Here is an 18113-nt window from a genome sequence, read left to right on the forward strand (position 1 = left end):
TTTTAAAAAAAGATCTAACAAACTACAGACGAGAACTAAGAATTTAAATTTTGATAAATATAACAGTCACTCAGAAAACAGGAATGTTACAAGTACTTAAGCAAAACAATACACCAGACAGGAAACAGGATAACTGAAAGAAGACAAAAGTATAGTACAAGATTAACTTTGCAGACATGTCATCTTCTCCAATCAATACTGTAAAAAAAGTGATGAAGAAAAGAACAGACAAAAAAAAATCTGAACAGAAATAAAAGAATATGTTATGAAACATACTAAAAGTCTACCTGAAAAAAATCTAAGCAAAAAAAGAACAAATAATAAGTTGCCTTTTGGGGGAAGGGGAAGTAAAAAAACGGTAGAAGAATAGCTGAATGATTACTATCAGATAAACAGACATCTGAATATGGTAAAACCTGAAAAAAATGAAGATTTGTAATAAGACATACATCAAACAACATGTACTGTAAACAACCCTTTTTTTATTTCAACTAACAGGGGTGCTATGAATGGTAATCATTTGGGGCCTCACGCCAGTTATAAGAAATGGATGTCTCTTAACATCAGGAGTTTCTCACATAGTATTTATTTCTACTTTGAGTGGCAGTTTATGTTCTGACATCTAATACAGTAAGTCAGAACATGGGCCTTCTATAAAAGAAGATGGGGTTCTCCCATTCCCCTAAAATCCCTGGGAAGTACCACCCTTTCCCAAGTCACCTGTATATTTCCTCAAACCAGAGATATACCCTCATCCACCTCTTGATCTTTTTTATTTCTTTTTCTATTTGCCAATAAGCTTGCCCTAGGAATAAAAACTGGGACAGCACACATAGCTGCAGTACCTGCACTCTTTGGTCTGTATCTAGTCCAAACACTTCATTGTTGCAAATGTTTCTGTACCTTATCCATGACTTTCTTTTACATTCTGGTCCTTGAGTTCTCTAGGATCCTAGACAGCCATACTCCTAGGTACCTTACTTCCTCCCCTCCCCACATACCAAGGTAGTTTTGCTGGAGTTCCCCCAGATGTTGTAAGTTAATCCAATGCTTGAGTTTTTGAAAGGTTGACCTTATAGTCAGATAACTGTACAAACATCTTTAGTAACTACCATAACTCTGGAAGTTACACTTTTGGATCACTCAAAGACACCAAAATGGCATTCACAAATAGTGCTAGTTTTAGCTCAGGTGCTCCCCATGTGTAACCCCACACGTATGATGACCTGATTTTTTTTGTGCTAGCAACTGCAAGAATATAGTGAACAACAGGGAGATATAGGACATTCCTGCCTGGTGCACCTTGTGATGTCAAACATGTCTCAGAGGCAATCTCTAGTCCTACCTCAAGCTGTCAACCCCATATGAATATTTCTAATAAAGTTCATAAATATTTGTGAAAACTGCATTTTCTCTACCCTGCTGAATGTTTTATAAGCGTCTAAACATAGCAGTGCAACTGGGATTCCCTATGGATTCACATTCTGCATAATTAAAAGTGTGTGTATTAAGTTGTCCACTGTCCTTCTGCCTTCAATGAACCCTGTTTGGGTTAGCAATATACGACTGGGTAGAGGTTTATTCATTCTACTTGCCATGATGGACCTGAACAGTTTATTATCTTGATTCTCCATTAAGTAGAGCAGGATGGCAATGCCTGCAGTTAGGTCTTTACTTTCCTTATGTACCAGAGTGCTGAAGTCTTCCCTCCAGGTGTCAGGAAATTCCTATTTACAGTATCCAGTTAAAGAAAACATCCCATATTTTTATCAACCGTTCCACTGATAACTTACAGGCATCTACAGGAATGCCATATCTAAGACAGAGGGGATTTACCTAAAACCTGCTTAGATAAGGCCTCTGTTATTTCTTAGTTGGTTACTGCTTATGTGACGCCAGTGCCCTGGCCCAGCAATCAAGGAGCCTCAATCCTCACCACTAACACCAGAGAAGGCATCTCATATGAGAGGAAAGGATAACAGATACACACAGTAAGGTGCAATTTCCCTTAAGAGCACACAGAGATCACAGTCAGTCTGGGGCTGGTCGCTCCCTTGCTCCCCAGGTCCCCAATAAAACTCCCCACTGGCACAGCTATAGGGTCCAGATCTCAGCCTAGTTGGCAAGCTAAAATCTCCAGTACCCTCTCTGTCCAACCAGTGCTTCGTGTCCCTGCCCAAGTAGCTGACACACACACACACACACACACATACACACACGCACACGCACACACACACACACACACACACACACACACACACACACACGCGCACACACGCACACGCGCACACACACACACAGACACACACACACACACAGACACACACACACACACACACTTTGAGATAAGTATTTATACAAATTCACAGACATTCCTGGGAAAGGCTGACACAGATTCTCCCACTGTGCTCCTATACTCAGACTATACGGTAATAATTCCTGCACCACCAACTAATAATTATCAGCTACCCAAAGGCCCTTAAAAGGGTGTCCAATTATTACTGTGTAATATTATTATCCAATAGTAGTGCAACTAAACAATCAAGGCTTATTGGAAGAGCTTATTGCAGGATCACTTATAAGCATGCAATGTACTCTAGAACTTAATTTATCTCAGGATTCACTCTACCCACACCACTACAAGCCAATTAGTATTTGCCAACTACTTAATATGTGATGTGGATATCCCAACAACTGCAAACCACAATGTGACGCCCGTGCCCTGGCCCAGCAATCAAGGAGCCTCAATCCTCACCACTAACACCAGAGAGGGAGTATCATATGAGAGGGAAGGATAACAGATACACACAGTAAAGTGTGATTTCCCTTAAGAGCAAACAGAGATCACAGTCAGTCTGGGGCTGGTCGTTCCCTTGCTCCCCAGGTCCCCAATAAAACTCCCCACTGGCACAGCTATAGGGTCCAGGTCTCAGCCTAGCTGGCAAGCTAAAACCTCCAGTACCCTCTGCTTCGTGTCCCTGTCCAAGTAGCTGACACAAACACACATTTTGAGATAAGTATTTATACAGCTTCACAGACACTACTGGGAAAGATTGACACAGATTATCCAGCTGTGCCCCTATACCCAGACAATATGGTAATAATTCCTGTCACCACCAGCTAATAATTATCAGCTACCCAAAGGCCCTTAAAAGGGTGTCCAATTTTTACTTTGCAATATTATTATCCAATAGTAGTGTAACTAAGCAATCAAGGCTTATTGAAAGGGCTTATTACTGGATCACTTATAAGCATGCAATGTACTCTAGAACTTAATTTATCTCTACATAAACCGGTCACAGTTGAAAAGGGTTTAAAAATATTTAATAATAAATACTAAAAACACAAGACAATACTACGACATCACAGTGCTATTCGAGAGTTCAGAAATCACACAGAAACTTAAAATAATTCAGTAGTATAGTTCTGACATAACAGAAAAACACTTAGTCTAATCTTTATAGTCCTAACTATTTTTACAAGAAAACACACTTCTAAGATAACTTACTTAAGACAACAGGCCAAATCAAATGCTTAACAATCTCTGGTTCTCACTGTTTAAATTGAAACTGCAGTTCTGCTAAACATTACATCATCTTTTACACCTTCCTGGTTCCCAGGCCACACAGAAACTGCATTTACATTCTTTTATACTTAGAGCAATAAAGGACATTCCACATGTAAATTCTAGTAATTATTCCTTAAGTTAAAACAATAGAAAGAATGTGCTAGCTCAGACAGACTGACTCCGAGCTCTACAGATCAAAGGATAGATTTGAAATAATTTTAACTTCAAAAGAATGACTTGGAATGCTTGACTTAGTTTTCCTTACAGCAGATGGCAATGTTGCCACATTGTTTTAAGTTCAACATTTCACATTTACAAATGATAGAATTATCTGCACAATTCTATCTGGCTAGGCTGGCAGCCTTCACACATCTCTACCCAATCTTCACAGCTTTCAATAAAGTTTATGCTTCCACTTTCCCCAGTCCTTTAAGTTCTATCTTACTGAGGTAATGTTAGATTTCAGCCTGCATCCTGGTATCTGAATTTGCTGTTGTGAACAACTTTCTGCAGTAATTTTGCAAGACACCATGGATTTTCTCTAACTAGGTTTCCTGCCTGTTAGATTGTGGGTCCAATAGCTTTAAAATTGTTTTTCTTTGTCTTGTTGCTGTAATTGTATAGCTAAGGTATTAATGATGCTGAATGAATTAGTAAAACATTTACCCTGGATGGATTTGCCTCTCAAAAACAGCTTGGTATCCTCTATTTTTTTGTTGAACCTGTTTCAGTTTCCTCAATTCAGTTACTTCTAATGATATTTTACCCCTTCCTCTTAATGTAACATTCTGATCTTTTCCCTGGACATGTTAACTATGTATTTCTTCCAATTGTTTGCTAACCTGCAGACATCTAATTTCCTTGGCAACATGCCTTTCACTGTTATCCCATTGCTTTTATTTTGTTTTCCTGGATCAACTTATCTTGTTCTGTATTATCTTCTTCAGTTTACTATTATCTTCAGCCTGCTCTAATTTCTATATTGGAAATCTCCAATGTTTTTGTATATTTGGCTCATGTCCACGACACATTTCTATTTTATGGGCGGAATAGTGTGAGTAAAGCATTGGTCCCACCTCTACTTTTGCAATTAGCTCTATTTTTCTTAAGATACAACCTCTATCAATTCTCGACCATGTTTTAAAAGTACCTGAGTAAAATGTAAATCCCTTATCCTTTGGTGTGTGTCCCCCCCCCCATTAGCTTCCATATATCCATCAATCCTAATTGCCACACTAGGTCACTAGTCATGTCTTCCTTCTCCGTTAGTCTCCTAGACACACCTGTAGATTACACATCATCCCTGTTGTGTATTTTGTTCCAGTCCCCAACAATGTAAGGTGCCCTCTTGTTACATCATTATTTCTGCCAGGCTCAGCCTTGTTTCTTTAAACTTAGCCCTGGGTTGCAAACCTACCTGTTGTGCAGTTTGCCTGAGATCATTCCAGATAAGCCACTGTTTACAGGCCATATGCTGAGACATACACAGGTAGCCTACACCCACAGCATCACTAGCAGTAATGCACTGCACAACACTGTCAAGGAATATAATGGTACCATGCATCTAACAGCCCATTTGCAGGGCCACAGATATATATATATATATATATATATATATATATTTAAGCTAACATAACTACCTGGTGCCTGCTTACCATCTGTACATGCCTGTCTAGTAAAGTCATTATTTTCTCTCATTATTTGGTCTCTCTTCCCTAATATGGCTATGTGCTCTGCATAAGTGCTACCACTGGCAGCAGGGCCCAACACTGTCATATGCCACTGCAGGGCCAATGTTATAAGGCAAACGCAATAGAGGTAGCATGTGTTAATCTCCTGATAAAGCACTTATGACACTGACAGAGGATGACCCTAACTGTCTCTGTGATGCCTGTCTATCAAAAGTCAGCATCCAGTCCTACAGTGCTGGATAATAGTTGTGAAAATACAATAAAGCCCACCCTGGTATTACTTACATGCATCTTAGGTTAACTGAACTCGCACTGGCATCATCAACACCACCTGAAGGACATGACCTTGTAACGTCAACTGCAAAATGTACCTCACTAATATCCCCTGCAGCTTCCATGCACTTGTAAGGACAACTGCATAATGTACATCACCCATATCCCCTGCAGACTTCATGTACTTGTAAGGACAACTATAGAATATATATCACTCATATCTGCAGCATATTCTATGCACCTGTAAGGACAACTGCAGAATGTATATCACACATATCCCCTGCAGACATACCTTTCAAATGTCCAGATGTTTGCAGAATGCCCAGATTTTTACCTCATATTTTTGGTATGTTCCTCATAAAATTTGTGGCTTTCTGACAATTCACTGATGATTGAAGTTACTAAATAATGACATATATGTGAGTTTCAGGCTTCATAGCTTTCAGAAAATGCATACTAATACAAATCCTGTTATTCTAGCATCTTTCTAAGTTTATAAGAGCAATATGTAAAACATGTCCCCATTTTTCGACCTTTGTCCCCCCATTATTTTAGGCTTTGTCCAGATTTCATGCTCTAAGAGGTTGAGAGGTATGTAATTTCAGGACAACTGTATAATGTACAAATTTATATCCCCTGCAGACTCTATGCATTTGTAAGGACACATACAGAATGTATATCACTCACATCCCATGAAGACTACACAAACGTACCTTGCAGTGTGACATCATTAACATTACATTCTGTAAAAACATTAAAAGTACAAGTTTTAGTCATCTGTACCTTAACATGGTCAGGAAGGCTGTCTTGTCACATGCATTTATTGTCTTCAGTGGCGATGAAGGCCCAGGCTTTTTGCAAGTACGAGTTTCACCTGTTGAAATGAAATACATGTCAGCTACCTCACAAAATGCATAGATATATATATATATATATATATATATATATATATATATATATATATATGTAACCCAACATATAAATAACCAAGTCACTTGTCACCAACACCTCTATTCAGGGGCACTATGCTGCAGAAGTACCGGAACTTTGTACCCACATGTTCCAAAACCAATTCAACCATGAATATTGTATACCCAACAATCACTTAATTCACTCTACATGACATCTCAATGAGGACTTTTAAATTTAATACACCTCAGTACTGTGAAGGTGCAGTATCAAAGCCTCCTCAGTGACACCTGTCACCACTACCACTGTGTTGTCTGCAGTCCATGTAGTTATATCCAATTGCCCTAATGAACTTTTTCTTTACTCTGTCCTGCATTTCAATGATTCTGCAACTACTTTCAGAAATGGCTCATTAATGGCCGCTAGTGGCACTAACACCTGCAATAACATAGTCATATCATTTATCCCTCTCAATTTGGCAGTTACCATGGTTGGAAGAAGTCCAAAATGTAATACTTAGAATGCAAACATTGCATTAACAGGTATGACACTCAACATTAGTGTAGAACAGAGCATGTTTATGTACCTTTAAGAAGCATTTCCAGATGTAGGCATGTGCATATACATAGTGAGCACGTGCAGGCAGCAGAGCCATTTTGACAGAACAGCCAGATTGTTAACATGTATGAGTATAGTAGTCAGTCTGTTTATAAGTTTATTTAAGTTTCGTTCCTGATGTGTTTGCGTGTAATAAAGCTGCTTGAACTGAACCCACGAATGTTCATCTGTTTTATACTGACCAGACAAGTGACAATCAGTAAGCTACATACATATGACAAATGAAAAGAACCCATTAACACAAATATGAATTTTCAGAAAACCTACCCGATATCCTCATCTTCTGCCAAAACATTTCAACTCTGAGCACTAAGGCAATATACCATTATGCCAATGAGACTTAACTCTGCTCTGAACCTTGCTTGGTGGCACATTCCGAAGTAGAATATCAGTTTGCAAATGCATGTTATATTTTTCACCAAATGGGCGAGCCTTCATTGAAGGTTGTGCATCAGGGCTGGTAACTCGGCACGTAAAAATCCACTACCAAATATTAGCGGACCGGAGTTCCGCTGTGGCGACCTCTAACCGGGATAATCCGAAAGACACACACACACACACACACACACACACACACACAAGCTTTTGGTGAATTAAATGTTCCATTCTCACTATATAGAATAGTCTTGAACTATTTTATATTCACAAGTAAGCAACAGCATTCTTACCCAATAGTTTTACATGATAAGTAAGCAGTTTGCACATCTTCAGTTTATTGTTTCACATTCAATGGTTTTCTCCTCACCCCCCCATCCCCAGCCTCCACTGGACCTGATCCATGGCTTTTCCACTCTCACCCAATCAGCCCATTCTTTCCATTAATGATAAGGGTCGGCCAACCCTGAGCTAGAGCATTGCAATTCATTCTTTCTTGCCCAGGCAGCCCAGTCATCCCATTCATTCCTACTTTTTTAAGAGGGCAAGTAAGGGAAAGGGCCAGTTTTCTGATACAGGGACGTGCAGCAATCCAGTAGTGTCTCTCTTGAACTTCACACAGTGCAGCCTGCTTAGCAACTGTGTACACTACAGGCAGTATGTGTTGAGCAGGCTCATACCAGTGGCTGCAACACCAAGTGCTCCATCTAGACATCACCCAAGTGCCAAGCATCAGCTGCTTCCCTCCTCCCCACAATGAGTGAGCTGAAACTGGCCAGTCAACTCAATCTCCTCAGCCTGACCCTTCCAGCACCAGTGCCACTAATCGAATATGGGCTGTCTGGGTTGCAGTAACTGTTTGATCCTCTTATGCCATGGGTGCCACGTTTTCAGATTCATTGCCTTGACACTCTCTACCCATGTCTACATTTGTTACTCTGGTAGGTGGGCTGATCAGATGACCTTTTCAGACAAAGTATAAAACAGCAATAGCAAGAAGACTCCAAAAATTAAGCAGGGTAGCTACACTGAAAGCAAAACAGGAGTACATAGTAACATATTATTAGTAATGCCTACATATTTTGAAAATTTGGTGCATCATCTATAATGTATAATGGAGGTTTACACATCAATAAGTTTGGAAGGACTATGTAGAGCTCTGGCAGACCAGGCAGAACCAAACAAAATGAGAACTGGTGATAAGGAGGTACGCTGAAACACTGACATTCCATTAACTGAATGCAGTATTTTTTAAGGTGCATTTAAACACAGACACAGAAATGGAAGGATAGAATTCCATACTGCAAGAGTCAGATTATGGAAAGTTCTTTTGATAAAATGAATAGTAAAGAGATGTCTAATAAGGATAGGTAATTTCTGCCCAGTACTGTGAAGTGTACCATAGGTTTTCTGCTCAGTACTGTGCAGTATATGGTAGTGTATATTTCTGGTAAGAAAAACAGCAAACAAATTTTGAGTGAGAAGGAGAGCAAGGGGTTGGAAGAAGTTAAAAAGGGAGCTTGAATGTAGCAGTAAACAGAAGAGAGGTTCTAAGATTAAATATGACAGTATTATGTTAAATAGTAAGCAACAGTGACATGTTCCACTGCGAGCCAGCTTATTATAGCATATTCTCTAAACACTCTCCTTTTACTATTGATTTTGAGCTTCTCTGCCTAGATTTCTGACTGATCCTCTTGTCAAAAATTATCTGTGCCACATTACTGCACACTGTTAACTCTATGAACATTTTCAATATTTCTGTGATCACAGACAGCTCAGTTTCATGACTTTGGTCCATCATATGCATTTATTTTGGATGAAGATTAATTTCTTTTATTTTACATATTTTAGAAACATGATTTACTTTTCTACAGCTTCGACACACTTAATAAATCATTGTGCAGCTCTTTTTGTCATGCCTACAGTGACAGTTCTTGCAATACTTCTCAATGATATGCTTCTCTTGCTTCTCATGATTGTAATGGCTAATTTTGCTCCACTTATACCATTTTTCATTTTTTTTTGTCTTACATAATTCTGTCTTCTCTGTGATTTCTTTCAACTGTGAAGAAGTACTCACTCTTCATACACTGATCAATTCATGTAACATTAAATCCTCTTCTCTCGACAATCAATATATTGTCTTATCATATATGATACCACACCTGACTGTCTCATACTAAAAAATCATGTAACTCACCAAACTCACAGTCTTTGACCTGATTCATTAAAGGAAACCTCAACTCTCCAATGCAGTTAGCCTTATTTCAGAGTTAATTTCACATTAAAACTGTAGTGAGAGTAGGGAACAGGTGGAGGAGACCCTGGAGAGATGGAGATGTGCTCTAGAGAGAAGAGGAATGAAGGTCAGCAGGACTAAGACAGAATATATGTGTGTGAATGAGAGGGAGGATACAGGAATGGTGAGGATGCAAGGAGTAGAGGTGGCGAAGGTGGATGCTTTTAAATACTTGGGATCAATAGTTCAGAGTAATGGTGAGTGTGGAAGAAAGGTGAAGAAGAAAGTACAGGCAGGATGGAGTGGGTGGAGAAGAGTGTCAGGAGTGATTTGTGACAGACGAGTACCAGTAAAAGTGAAAGAAAAGTTCTACAAGAGGGTAGTGAGACCAGCTATGTTATATGGGTTGGAGACAGTGGCATTGACAAAAAGGCAGGAGTTCGAGTTGGATGTGGCAGAGTTAAAGATGTTAAGATTTGCACTGGGTATGACGAGGGTGGACAGGATCAGGAATAAGTAGATTAGAGGGTCAGGTTGGAAGGTTTGGAGACAAAGCCAGTGAGGCAAGATTACATTGGTTTGGACATGTGCTGAGGAGGAATGCTGAGTATATTGGGAAAAAGATGCTAAGGATGACGCTACCAGGTAGCAGGAAAAGAGGAAGGCCTAAGATAAGGTTTATGGATGTGGTGAGAGAGGACATGTAGGTGGTTGATGTGACAGAGCAAGACACAGAGGACAGGAAGAAATGGAAAGAGATGATCCGCTGTGGCGACCCCTAACGGAAACGCACCTCTGAGTGACTCACCCTGAGGGGAGAGCACAGAGAAGTACTTGCTGCACTTGTTGACAGGAGTGGTGGCAAATAGGTTGCAGCAAGGTTGGCTGCAACCCCTGAAGATCACATTCACTACCAACTGATTGAAAAACCACTCATTAGGCATCAGAATGGATCCGCGGGTCTATATCAGAATGACAAAAGACGAAATAGGCGAACGCTATAAGATCGACACAAACGTCAATCTACGAAAATAGGGAAGGACGGAAACGCCGAAAGACACAACGCCGAACAGATTTCCCTGGCCAGCAGGGTGATTGTGGGGATGAGAAAATATATCTTTTTCTCCACTGTAGAGCTGTCTCGGAGTTGGTATATATAAGTAGGGGGGTGGGGGTGCAGGGGGGCAAGCCCCCCTACAAAAACATTAATAAAAGTGCTTTACGTTGTGTTTGTTTTCTTTGGTTTTACTTACCTGTATGGCGATGTTGCTTCTGGGAATCTGTTCGTGTTGTGCATTTTGGCGTTTGCGTCCTTCGCTCTTTTCGTTGATTGATGTTTATGTGTCGATCTTCTAGCATTCGCCTATTTCAGCTTTCTTGCTTATAATATAGACCCGGATATGTTTAGTTTGTCTACAAGGACACTGGTTTTCCCTGGAATGTGTGTCACAATTAGAAAGTGGTCTGACAAGATCGCCCATTTCCAAACCCTCACGGCCTCTCTGCAAAGGAGATAAGATCGAGTTCCTCCTTGCTTGTTGATGTACCAGACTACATACATGTTGTCGGGCTGAAGTGCAATAGTCTGCAAGGGAAGAGTATCTTGAAATGCCTGCAACAATAAAAGGATTGCTCTCATGTCTAGGACACTGATATGCAAGTTGGTCTCTTGGGGGACCACATGCCCTGGACCGTTCTTTGCTAGAAATGCCCCCCCACCCCAGTTGAGGACCGTCCATGGTCACTGTGGCTACTGGGTTCAGTAGAACAAAGGGTCTGCCCAGAAAAAGATTGTCAGATTGTATCCACCAGCGAATATGCTGTCCACAAATCGGGGTGAGTTTTACTTGAAAGGACAGGGGTTGATAAAGACTAAACCACTGTACAGCTAGAGTCCACTGGAGGACCTGCATAAAAATCATGCAAAAGGGAGTAGTACTATAGCACCTGACACTGACCCAAGTGATTGCAGTAGTAACCTTGCTGGAGGAGATGGATGAGAAAGGATAGCCTGAATCTGGTTTCTGATGGAAGTAACTCACTGGAGGGGTAAAGATGCTATCTGTGTTGTTTTGTCCAATAATGTCCCAATGAACTCCAGGCGCTGAACTGATGCAAGATTAGATTTGGCAAGATTTATCGTAATGCCCAAAGAGTTTCAAATCTGGACCAAATAGTCCCTGGCATGTTGTAGATGATGCTTGGAGGGGGTGGTGAGCAGCCAGTTGTCCAGTCCAAGAGCCAATCCCTTCAGTCTAAAGTGAGCTGAAACTACAGCCATGCATTTGGTAAACACCCTAGGGGCTGTGGTAAGTCCAAATGGCAAAGCTATGAACTGGTAATGACTGGCACCCAGCCAAAAGTGGAGATGTCTTCTGGATCATCTGTCTAGTTTGATATGATAGTACTCATCCTGAAGATTTACAGAGCACATCCAATTGTCCTTGTACAAAAAAAGGCAGGATGGACTAAACTGTGACCATTCAGAATTTCATTTTATTTATTTATTTACATACTGGTTTAATTTGCTTAGATTTAAAATGGGTCTGAGGTCCCTTGTTTTCTTTGGCACTAAAAAAAAACTGCAAATAAGTTCTGAATCCTATCTGGTCAGGTGGGACCTTCTGGATGACTCTTCTTTCTATCAGCTTTTGTATTTCCTGTACTGCAACCTTCCTCTGATTGGGTGGAACATCGCGAAGTTTCTTCTTTTGACAATGAGGAAGAAGGGAAAATGGTATGTAGTAACCTTCAGATATTATTCTTAGCGCCCATAAATCGTTTGTAATGTTTGGCCAGGCTTCTAAGTGCAAAGAGAAATAACCCCCAAATGCCTCCAGAGTTGGACAGTCAGTCAGCACTTCAGGAGTGCTGATAGGGCCTGTCTGAAAAAGAATCTCTAAAGCCCTGGTTCTGCGGGCCTACACTGCCTCTAGGGCGACATCTACTATTAAAATTCCCCCCTCTGCTTCTGGAGGAATTTTCTCCACAAGAATCTTGGAAAGGTCCCTGAGATTTATGGAACCACATTTTTTACCTCCACTCTGGTTCCTACAGAAGGTCCATTGAGGTGTAGAAAATTTGATCCCCACAGGAGACAGGGTCTTTCCTTCTTGTTCACTGTGGGTAAACATCTCTTTCACTGATGGCCCAAACAAAGAAGTGCCTTCAAAAGGGGCATTAACAAAGGACATCTTAAAGGGCTTGTCAAAGTCGCATAGCTGCATCCAAACGTGTCACTTCATGGCAATTCCTGATCCGGCTGTTTGTGAGGTCGCTTCAGCTGTGTGAGAGTTTAACCTCATTGAAGCATTTGAAATAGATAAATGAGTGGTCAGTTGAGAGGAAGTATTTTTGAAATCCTCAGCAGACATGGACTTTTAGGAAAGTATTTGATGGTTCTTTAGTCAGTCTCTCTGAAGCCTAGTAAAGTGCACCAGATAATTAAATGACCTCAGAGCAAATGTAGCTGAGGCGAACACTCACTTTTCAAATCTGTCCGTCACTCTGGACTCCCTGTTTGTTGGATGGACAGAAGAGCTATGTTCTGCTAGCTCTTTCTTAGTGGCTGCTGCCACCACCACAGCATCAGCTGGGACTCCTTTGCTCTAGTGGGGTCTGTCTGCGGGTTGGGACAAAAACTTGGCTCTTGAGGATGGGCTAGACAGCAACTGGCTCCTTCCATGCCCAGCAGGAAATCAGATCAATAAGTTCTTCTGCTGGGGGGAGGGGGGGGGCTACCCAAGACATAGAAGGGCCAGAGCCAAAAACCTCCAAGAACATAGATTCTTCAGGAGACGGGGTATGGGCCGACCAACTACCCTTCTGTTTCAGGCTTTCTACAGTATCTCCAAAGGATATGACATCCGGTGGTGATCTTGGGGATCTCTCTCCTCCATCAAAATTGGTGTCTTCCATGAGAGATTCCAGGGGGGAGTCTATGTGCTTCCTCTTACACATCTTCTTCCAGAGCACCTCTTCTGCGGGATGTTCTGGAGAGGTGTTGGAAGAGAGAGGAAGTTCTGCTATGGGAACTGGCTGGAGACTCCCTGGAACTGGCTGTCCCTGTGGAACAGGTCTGACCAACTCAGAGCTCAGACCCAATAAAAGTAAGGGGGGAGAATCAGAAAAAAAAGATGGTTCTCTCTGATGAGAAAAAGCCCTTTCCACCACCCCAAAGTCTGAGGTACCAAGAGAAGCCCTGACCCACCCCCTCAGAGTCAAAGCTTCCAAAGAAGGTAGGTCTGGGCCACCTCCAGATCCGAGCCTCGAGGGAAGAATCGGATCCGAACTTTCTAGGGCCAAAGCTTCGAGGAGAAGGAATGAATCTGACAAAACTGCAGTTGAATCTACCCCCCCTCGGATCTGACACCTACACTTTGGCTCCGAGACCTATTCAGATTTGAGGGTACTGGGGCAGTACCAGTCAGGGAAACAATCGTAGCGGAGGAAGAACTATTCCTCAAATACAATGCTGAACCTCTCCAGGATCTCAGATTCTTGGGCTCCAAAACTGCTGGATGGATCAGAGAAGGAGAAATGATACTCTTAGATGTAACAGGCATACTCACTAATCCAATAGGGGATGAAGTTTTTAAGACCCCCATCTGAATCTGAGCTCTGAGAAACTTTTGCATCATCCTATCTGCTTCCAATAAGCTTCTGGAGGACCTACAGGAAGAGGTAGAAGGGGGCCTGGAATGCTTCTGTGGTGTCTGAAGAAGCTGAGCAGACAGGGTAGACAAAATTTGCCTCATAATACACTTAGAGGTAGTGTTCTGAAAATAAGTACCCGGCTTCGGATCCGAGGACTTAGGATCTGAGGGGGGAGTTTTTGGACTGATCGTGATAACTGTAGGAGTTGAATGAAGCCTTAGGATCCAAAAGCTTCAGATCTATAAGTTGAAAAGTCTTCGGATCCAGAGGGGTCAGATTCGAGATTTTCCTAGTCTTTCTCAGAGGCTCCGACTAAGACCTGGGGGACTTTGAGGGAGAACACTTTTTGTACTCCACAGGAGCAGACTTACTATGTTTGAAGGGGGTTTGAGCCTCTGGAGTGGAAGAAGAGGGAAGTAGATACAACTAGTTGGGTGAAAGCGCTAAGTCAGTTGTGTTTTGTGTGAGTAACTGGTCCTAATAAAGCTGTTGGTGGTTTTACCTTTGGTTTCACTGGTTTTATCTACTTACAAGTTTATTGTGCTTCTCTGAAGAAGAGGGAAGACCTGTTAAAATAAGTTTATTTCTTCTGTCTGCCAGGGGTCTTAATTAAATGTGGTGCACATACTGCATGACATGTCCAAGTTCCAGGCTTTGAGGTAATAAACACATTCCTTATGGGCATCCATATTTGGGATCTTATGCCCATACAAAGTCCTTTTTTTAAAGCCTGTGGGTTTGTCTGACATACTGTAGATAGTAGGAAAAAAAGAAGAAGCCAGCAGGTCAAACAAGATTTTTTTTTTATCTAAGAAAAGCAAAGAAAGGAAACTAACAACTATGGTAGAAAAGACTACCCAAAAAAGGAGGGTAAGAAAGAGAAATGTTACTAGCGATCGTAGAGAAAGAGAGTACTATAAAAAAGTATGGGGATAAAATTGAGACAAACAACCCTAATGCAGGTGAAAAACTAGAGAGACGAAGAAAAAAGATAATCAAAAAATTTTAATAGAGAATAAAGAAACTCACAATATCAATAAATGTGCTTAGAGTGGAACCTGTGTCTGTACAAGAAGGTGGTAAATGGCATCTGAAGCATTAGGGATGGAGTGGGGCATTATGGGTAGAGGAAGGAGCTCAACAGTTGGATCCGATGTCTGTAGTATGCGGACGAGTCAGATCTGAGGATCGAATCCTTAACCCATATGTGAAGAAGGATGAAAAAAAAATAATGGCTCTATGCACAGACACGCACATACATTTTATATATATATATATATATATATATATATATATACACACACATATATATATATATATATATATATATACATACACATACACACACACACACATTATCCTGTTTGTCCTTAATGTGCAAAATCTTGAAGATCAGTTGGTCACTCACATTCAAGTAAAATAACTGAGCAGTGTTTTGGGATTTTTCTCTCTTCCCAATTCCCCAGTGTTGTGTGATGACCACGAAGTTTGTACATTAAAGAAAAGGAGTTTTCAGAGGGGCTTGAATCCCCACTCCGTAAAAAACAAAACAAAAATAAAACACTTCTTTTAAGCTATCCTGTTATTCTGAATTTAATGAGCAGCTGTCAAGACTGTACGATCAAGTGCTTGTAATGTGATGGGTCATATTAGTCTGTCACATGGTGATTCAGCTCAATTACAGTTACACATTGACAGGGGTAGCCTAGTTAAAAGGTTAAATCTCTTAAGTGAAAACTCAACACCTAGATGTCTAGGGGCTCTTATTGGACTAGTGGCAGTGATGCCAACTCAGTATCCTAGAGGTCTTGAGTTTGAGCTCCAAAGAGGGCTAACATTATCTTTCAGTGTTATAATTCACAGAGTAATGTATGTGTACATACAATGTATAAGTACATACATATGTATACACGTTTTTTTCGTGACTGTGGTGGTGCAGTGGTTAGCATTGTCACCTCACAGCAAGAGGTTCTCCTGCTCGATTCTTGGCTGGGGTGCCTTTTGTACAGAGTCTGCATGTCCACCTTGTGGTCTCGTGGGTTTCCTCCGGGTACTCCGGTTTCCTTCCACACTCCAAAGACATGCAGTAAGTGGATTGGACACTCTAAAATGGCTGTAGGTGTCAGTCCATGTGCGTGTGATTGGTACGGATGGACTACCGCGGCAGAGCTAGCCACCTGGTAGTGTAAACCTTGGCTCTAGATTATTGTCACTGTTGAAGTGACACCCCGACCCCATGTGCAAAATGGGAAAAAGGGGTTGATGATGGGTGGATGGTTATACATGTCTGTATGAGGAAATCAAGGCTAATTCAGGTTTATGAAGAAAAATTAGCTCAGTGATTTTTCAAATAAGAAAAACTGCCTGGAAATCATTCAAACAAATAAGAAAAGCATTTTTTGGGGGGGGGGGCAAAACCTCTCACACTCATACATAAGACTACATTTCCTGCACCCCATTATATCACACAAACAATGTGAAGGTTGTTACATTCAGGGCAAGGGAAACATCCTCTTGCAGTGGCCTTGCCAGCTTAGCTGCTCTTTCACTTATGTACACAATTTCACACAGCTTAAGCGTACTCACCTTGACATCATATCTTTGAAGGAGAACAGCTTGTAATCATACTCATAATTTATTGCACATTAATGTTATCTGCCTGGCTTCTTTATCCACATTCTTAGCCAAAATATTTAAAAAATTCCCACGTCAAATATATAAACTTACTATAAAAATCCTGCAAATAATGTTTTACGCAGGGGTAATCCCTCCCACATGTGGAATATTTTTCAAAGTCAAAGCAAACTTTATTGTCATTCAGAAATCACACAAGTGCAAAAACTGAACTAAATTCCGTGTCTCCGGTCTCAATGTGCAGACAACATATAGACTATTTTCACAGACATTTACACATAAAACACCTAGCATTACATCAGGGACATGCAGGTAGACAGACTAATACTACACATAATTAAAACACATTTTAACACTTTTCGCAGTGAACACTTACTTGCATGAGACTTTAGTATTGCACAGGTACTTGGTTAAGACATTGCACAAACAGAGACATTTAAGTATTGCACTATGAACATTAGAGTATTGCACTACAAACCTTAGAGTATTGCACTATGGTTAATTTACAAATTCATAATATGTACTGCACTGAAAGAAGAGATACTTTACTGCATTGCTACTGCTCTAGATGACCTATAAATTAACAGTCATGGTAAATAATGCACTAAGTATTAGATGAGACTAGTAACTAGGTTAATGCACAATATGAAACAAGCTATACAAGCTACTACAGTTTCTACTGACCCAGACGGCCATCATGGAGCGTAGTTGTTACTAGAGTTCAGCAGCCTGATGACATCTGGGAAGAAGTTGTTCCTGAATCTTGTAGTTCTGCAATGTATGCTTCAGAAGCACTTTCCAGATGATAGATGCAGGAACAGTCTATAAGGAAGGTGAGTGCAGTCTTTAATTATTCCTCTAGTCTTGCCGAGACATCTGGATAAGTACAAGTCATGGATAGATGATAAGGTGGTCTTGATGATCCTCTCAGCTGTCTTCACCACTCTCTAGAGGGATTTGCGTTCAGAGGTACAGCAGCTTCCATACCATACTATGAGGTTGTTCGTCAGGATGCTTTCTATAGTATCTCACTACCTTCTACACAGATGGGAGATTTGCTCTCCTCAGCCTTCTCAAAAACTACAGTCTCTGGTGTGTTTTCCTGACTGGGTCTACATTAGATAGTCAAAGTTCCATAACTCCAAAA

The 18113-nt window shown here is 40.9% G+C and overlaps 1 protein-coding gene across 6 annotated transcripts in view; it reads right to left on the bottom strand.

Moving 5' to 3' along the window:
- The window catches only part of WASF3 (WASP family member 3), a 1314000-nt gene that overhangs the window by 829325 nt on the left and 466562 nt on the right, over nucleotides 1–18113 (bottom strand). For 4 of the 6 annotated variants that reach the window (XM_044073288.1, XM_044073285.1, XM_044073283.1 and 1 more), the window contains exon 2: nucleotides 6316–6406. The exons of the other annotated variants lie outside the window; for them this stretch is intronic. The gene's annotated coding sequence lies outside the window, so the exon portion shown is untranslated. The remainder of the gene's footprint in view (nucleotides 1–6315; nucleotides 6407–18113) is intronic. 6 annotated transcript variants of the gene reach the window in all.

Source organism: Protopterus annectens, chromosome 5.part1, assembly GCF_019279795.1.
Source record: "Protopterus annectens isolate FY-2018-M chromosome 5.part1, PAN1.0, whole genome shotgun sequence".
NCBI classification, from domain to species: Eukaryota; Metazoa; Chordata; order Ceratodontiformes; family Protopteridae; genus Protopterus; species Protopterus annectens.